The sequence below is a fragment of the Myotis nattereri genome (assembly GCF_964212035.1).
Source record: "Myotis nattereri genome assembly, chromosome: 19".
NCBI classification, from domain to species: Eukaryota; Metazoa; Chordata; class Mammalia; order Chiroptera; family Vespertilionidae; genus Myotis; species Myotis nattereri.
Genome location: NC_138095.1, coordinates 21432690 through 21439259, shown reverse-complemented (window position 1 = coordinate 21439259; position 6570 = coordinate 21432690).

Below are 6570 nucleotides of genomic sequence, written 5' to 3'. Positions count from 1 at the left end.
AAAATTCCTAACGCCATCGCAGTATCAACGAACACTTGCTCATGGTCAAACGCCCTGGTTTCCTCCAACAACAAACAAGAGTCCTTGCAGTGGCTGCTTCAATCAGGCTGCACACAAGGTTTCCGCACTGCAGGGGTCCCTTTAAATCTGCCCCCTTTCCCCGCATCCCCTTTCCCATGCGGTTATCTGGCGGAGGAATCTGGGTCACCTGTTTCTGTAGAATTTCCCACGTTCTATATTTAGCTCAGGGTGGTGTTTAACTTAAATGCAACCTGGATGCTTCACTAGAGAAGATTCTAGCTTGTTGTTGTTTTGCAGAGTCATAGATGGCACTGTGTTCTTATGACACTGTGTCTAGGTGGGTTTTTTTTTTTTTTGGTTTTTCTCTTTCAGTGTTGCATCTAAATGAGGGCTTTTAGATAGTCACAAAACCTGGGTAATTATAATAATAATGACAATGATAACAGTACCATAATAATAGCAGTGATTAGGTGCACCGGTGAGTGATGCAGATTTTTTTTGAAAGATGGAGTTACACATATGTTGATATATATGCGATTTGACATGTATGCTATTTTGTCGCATTGACAACAAGCTTCAAAACTTCATATGTCAAATTTTCTGAAGGTGTTAACATCATAGATATTTTTACACTTAAAAAATGTCAAATTTTGTGCCCCCAAAAAAAGCATTTGAGGGAAGTTATAATTCATTATTTTGAAGAAAAATGCTAGCGATGGACATTACTTTGAATGAAGCACTTTTGATGTTTCTCTTGAAATTATCGTGCTTTCCTTGATTACAAAATCCGCATTTTTAACTGGTTAATGACTAATCCGCATTTTTACCCGGGACACCTAGTATTGAAGGTTGCATGTGCCAGGCACTTTGCCAAAGGCTGCACAGAGCGGTTTTCATTCGTGTACATCCTCATTTTCTGGGGGACCAAGTCGATGAGTAGAGGGACTGACTTCATGACTTGCCCAGGGCACACAGCTGGTACGTGATGAAGCTAGAATTGGAGCCCCAGTCGGTCTCATCCCCAAGCCCAGATTCTCTAACCTTCTGTGGGGTTTGGTGACTCCGGTCCAAGAAGGCATTCCACCTAGTGACAGAGAAGTGTTTCTGGGGAACAGAAAGGACAGAGGCAGAGAGGGCACCCCACAGCCTGGGCTCCTGACGGAGACAACAGGAAAGGCAAACAATGGCCTCTTTAGGAAAGACTGCAGGCGGGCAGGTGTGTGCAGAGAGCCGTGTGCTGGGTAGGAGGGACGGTGGCCCGTGCCTGTCCTCTTCAGGTAGGCATACAGGGAGTCTGGCAGGGTTGATGGGGTGGCTCCTGGCTGCTTGGGGGTTCCTGGCAGTCCTAGGCTCCCCCTAGAGCAGTGGGTCTCAACCTTCCTAATGCCGCGACCCTTTAATACAGTTCCTCATGTTGTGGTGACCCCCCAACCATAAAATTATTTTCGTTGCTACTTCATCACTGTAATGTTGCTCCTGTTATGAATCGTCATGTAAATATCTGATATGCAGGATGTATTTTCATTGTTACAAATGGAACATCATTAAAGCATAGGGATTAATCACAAAAACAATATGTAATTATATATTGTCTTAGCCGATGGTCTTAGGTGACCCCTGTGAAAGGGTCATTCGACCCCCAAAGGGGTCGCGACCCACAGGTTAAGAACCTCTGCCCTAGAGGAAGGAGTAATCTCCATCTCAGACCACATGTGAACCAGTTCTCAGAATAAGATGCCAGGGTCTGTGGTTTTGGGATTAGTGCTCACTGCTGGGACCCTGTACTGCTGGGACCCTCCCTCAGGGCTCATCTGCACCAAGACAAAAGGTACCTTTTAGCCCTCGTAAACTTATGCAAATATACTTCTTACATTCAGGGTTCAGACTCCAGACATTTGTAAACAATTTTGCATGTGAAGCTTCCTCTAAGTGCCTGAGCATGAAGGTGCAATTTAAGCCATCAGCCCATGTGTAGAGAGAAATCACAAATCAGTGACACTAGATGGAGCTGCGAATAGGCACTGAGCCCTGCCACTCAGCTCCCTCAGAGGATTCAGTTCTGAGTGAAGCAGGAAAAAAAGGGGGAGCGACTCCTCTGGATTTCCAGGGCAGGTACAACCCGCCGGCTTGCTGTCGCTATTTCCCAGCGAGTGAGGCAATGGCGGAGGGCTGCTCAGGGAAGCCCGAGTGAAGAATGGGTCATGTTGAGTGGTAACAGTCTCACCAGCAACCCATCGTACCCCCAATAGATGGGAAATGCTCACCTGACCAATGAGCCAGGGGGAATCCCGTCAGCCTCCAGGACATCAGTTTCGCATCAGCTGGTCAGCATTCGTGGCCACAGTCACATCCACTTCTCCTCAAGGCAGAGACAGAAGACATCAAGTCAAAGCTCCGTGTACACGCATGTAGCAGCATGACCACACACAGGTGCGCCTCCGCGTCCCAGGCTTCCTCTAGAAGTCAGCCTTCTTTTCTCTCCATTTGGTTACTACATCCTCTTGGTCACGAACTCCTATTGATTCTACCTGCAAAATCCCATGGATGCATGAATTCCTCTTCCTTCACTCTGCTCTTGTGTGAACTCAGTCTTCGCTCTTCAGCTTCTATCACACATATGCATGAATGTGCAAAATAGTTCAGGAGGGAGGAGCAAGCAGCCCTAACTGGATGGGGTTGGGGGAGCCATGCAGGGAGGCTCAAGGTAGACATGACGTTCTGCCTGGCTTCCTCTATAAACCTTTCCCTAAAGCAGCGGTTCTCAACCTGTGGGTCGCGACCCCTTTGGGGGTCGAACGACCCTTTCACGGGGGTCGCCTAAAACCATCGGAAAACACTTATATAATTACATATTGTTTTTTTGATTAATCACTATGCTTTAATGATGTTGAATTTGTAACAATGAAAATACATCCTGCATATCAGATATTTACATGATGATTCATAACAGTAGCAAAATCACAGTGATGAAGTAGCAATGAAAATAATTTTATGGTTGGGGGTCACCACAACATGAGGAACTGTATTAAAGGGTCGCGGCATTAGGAAGGTTGAGAACCGCTGCCCTAAAGCATCCTCACCACGCAGGACAGGCCTCCGCATCCTACCCACAGTCCTCCAGGACAGCCGTATTCTGCATTCCTTTGTTTGCTTGCTAGTCTGAGAGGTGGGAGCTTGTCTCTCTCCTCCCCTACCTCCACGTTCAGTGCCTGGTGAGAAGCTTTGTAAATATTGGCTGAATAGACCAGCGAATGAGGCCCCGACACAATTTGAATCAATAACCTTGAAGCAGTAATGAGTACTTATGAATAAATAGGTCAATTCTATTTTAAAATTAAGTTAGAAGTGATCTTTTTTCTTCTTCTGTTGATAGAGAATTGGGTCATCAGAGAAGGATGACCACACAAAATACTACACACAAATGCTTATAGCGGTTTTATTCACGATTGCCAAAAAGTGGAAGCAACCAGGATGCCCTTCAGTAGGGGAGTGGACAAATACACGGCAGTTCATTGGAAAACGGAATGTTATTCAGCGCTAAAAAGATATGAGCCATCAAGCCATGAAAAATGTGGAAGACACTTCAAATGCATATTACTTTTACAGAAACCAATCTGAAATGATTCTAACTACTTGACAATCAGAAAAAGGTAAAAATAGAGAGACAGTAAAAAGATCACTGGTTATCACGGGTTGGGGAAGGAGGAAAGACTCCATTCTTTTTTATTAAAAAAAAATATTTTTATTGATTTCAGAGAGGAAGGGAGAGGCAGAGAGAGGTAGAAACATCAATGATGAGAGAGACTCATTGATTGGCTGCCTCTTGCACGCCCCCCACTGGGGATCGAGCCCGCAACCCGGGCATGTGCCCTGACCGGGAATCGAACTGTGACCTCCTGGTTCATAGGTTAGAGCTCAACCACTGAGCCACGCCGGCCGGGCATATTATCTTCATTTTAGAAACAAGGAAAGGAGGCCCAGGGAGGTTATGTGATCTGCGTTTTAAGGACCCACACACCTGAGACTGTGGTGTGGCAAGGTTTATTCGTGATGCAAAATCAAATGAGTTCCCCTCCTGGTTTCTCCATGTCCCATCTCCCTCCACCCGCCTTGGAAAAAGCCCAGCCTTGTCTTCACCAAGACCAAGATAGAGGACAGTGTCCAGAGTTACTGCTTCGTATATAAAACTTAGTTCTTCGGAGCCCTCGTGGTCTGCTGCGGGCCCCAGGTGGGCACTAGACCCGCCTGGCCAAGTGTCCCTGGTGGGAGAGACCATGAAGGAACCAGGAGAGTGTGGGTCAGAGAAAGAGAGGGAGAGAGAAGGAGGGGCTCTTTGTTTCCCTGGAGTTTTAACCAGGAGCTTTTCCAAAATAACCAACAAACCTCCCAAGCTTTCGTGGGCTTCTGAAGGGTCCACCCCCTGACCAATGATCTTGTTTCCAGGTCAGACTGACAGGTCTCTCTGGTCAAGCACCTCCCCCTGCACCATTTTCACTTTATTCTGCATATGCTTACCTCTCCCTGCCCCCTGCCCCCCAAATCCTATAGGCGAGGGCAGGCTGCTCCCTACACCGGGGAAGGGAGGGGTGTGAAGCTGACTTCCAGGCGAAGCAAACAGGCTCAGTGTCCCAGCCATAAGACTCAACAATGTCCAATTCCTTTTGCGTCCTTCTTATTAATATCTAGCTAACTACAGTAACAAAATGAGAATTTCCAGGTGGTAGAAGGGTTTATAAAAAATGGCAGATCCACCGTATTCTTCGAAAATGTCAAAGTCATAATGTTAGGGGCAGGAATATAACATTGGGGGCCAGCCATAATTATAAGAAATATTCATCATGCTCTGTTAACCATGATTGTTTTGATCTGATTAAAGAGAGTACATTCTAACCTGGCTGGGAGTTGTACACAGGACCTGGGAGCTCACCTGGAAATGCTGTCCACCCTCCCCATCCGGGAGCTGCCTATTATCACGGAAAGATGAACAACCTTGTTGAAGAAAGAAATGGAGTCCCGGATGCCCCCTGCCCTTTGCAACCCCCCCCCCCCCCCAGCCCACATGGCCCGCTTTGCCTGCCACCTGTAACTATGGCTATAGTATATCCATTCTTATTCCCTTTGCCCAGTTCCCCATGTAATCTTTGTCTTTGTACCCCATATAAGCAGCTGGATTATGGGGGAGGGGGCAGAGTAGATTCCTGGATGACCTGCAGCTCTCCCATACTGCCGGCATTATTAGAATAAATGCTCATATATAATTCAACCCTGTCTCTGCTTCATTGGCTCAAGTAGTGACAGGCAGCCCAGACCCACTGGTTCTCCAGTTTCAATAATAGATTTTTTACAAAAAGACACAAACTTTTACAGCTTAAAGGAGACAAAGAACTATGGTATGACAGTACAGTAGGCGATCAATCTTTTACTGCAAGAAACGCAACGCTATAAAAAAAACATAAATTGACAAAATTGAAGTATAGGCAGTAAATTAGATTTAAGTTCTGTATTAATAATCAATTTTCTGAAGTTAATAATACTGTCTGCATAAAAGACAATATTTCTTTCCCTAGAAATGCACACTGAAATATTTTAGGTATAAGAGGCCAGGGCGCATGTAATTTATTCTCAAATAAATGTTTAGTAAAAATGAAAATATGTATGGTACTACGTCTAGAGGGACAGCAAATGAGAATAAAATGTTAAAAATAGGTGAATTCAAATCTAGGGTATAGAAGTAATTCTTTTCTATTGCAACGTTATAATTTTAAAATTGTTAGGTCTGATCACATAATCGAATCGATATCCCCTCCCCGGGAAACGGACCTTTCGATCATTTCGCAATTGACATTCCCTTTTGCTTAGACCACATTCCATTTTCTAAGGCCATTAACTTTCCCCTTCGGACTTGCCCAGGATCCAGACCACCCAGTGAATTCTCCATTGAAAAAGCCCCTCTGGAGTCCTTTACAATCTCTGACTCCCCTCCCCGTCCCTGGGTGCTGGTGCCATTTGGGGGCTCAGCCCATCTGGTTTCCAGATGACCTAATCTATATATATAAAAGCATAATATGCAAAGTGTCCCCTCAGCAGTTTGACTTGGAGACGGGGAGTTCGATTGATCGCTATGATGTGCACTGACCACCAGGGAGCAGCGTAGGCCATGGTGGGAAGGAGAACGTGGGGAGGCGGGGAGGTGGGGAACCTGATCGGCCCTGGTTGCCGGCCAGGCCTAGGGACCCTACCCTTGCACGTGCACCGGGCCTCTAGTAAATGTATAATTCTTTACCCCTTGTGTGTGTTCCTCCTTCGGCGACCCTAACAGAAATTATTTCCAAATATTTTTTTTAAATGGCTCATGGACTCGGTTCCCCATTTTGAGCTTCTGATTTTGCTTCTCAGAGCTGCCACCATCACCACCACAGGCACCCCTAAGAGGCGCACTACAGATGTGCTAATGAGTCTGCATGAGGGGAGGACTGGGGCACCCTAAGGAATGAAGCCGGGGCTGGGGTATTAGCCATCCAAAGCAAGGAAGTTGATATTCAACCCTAC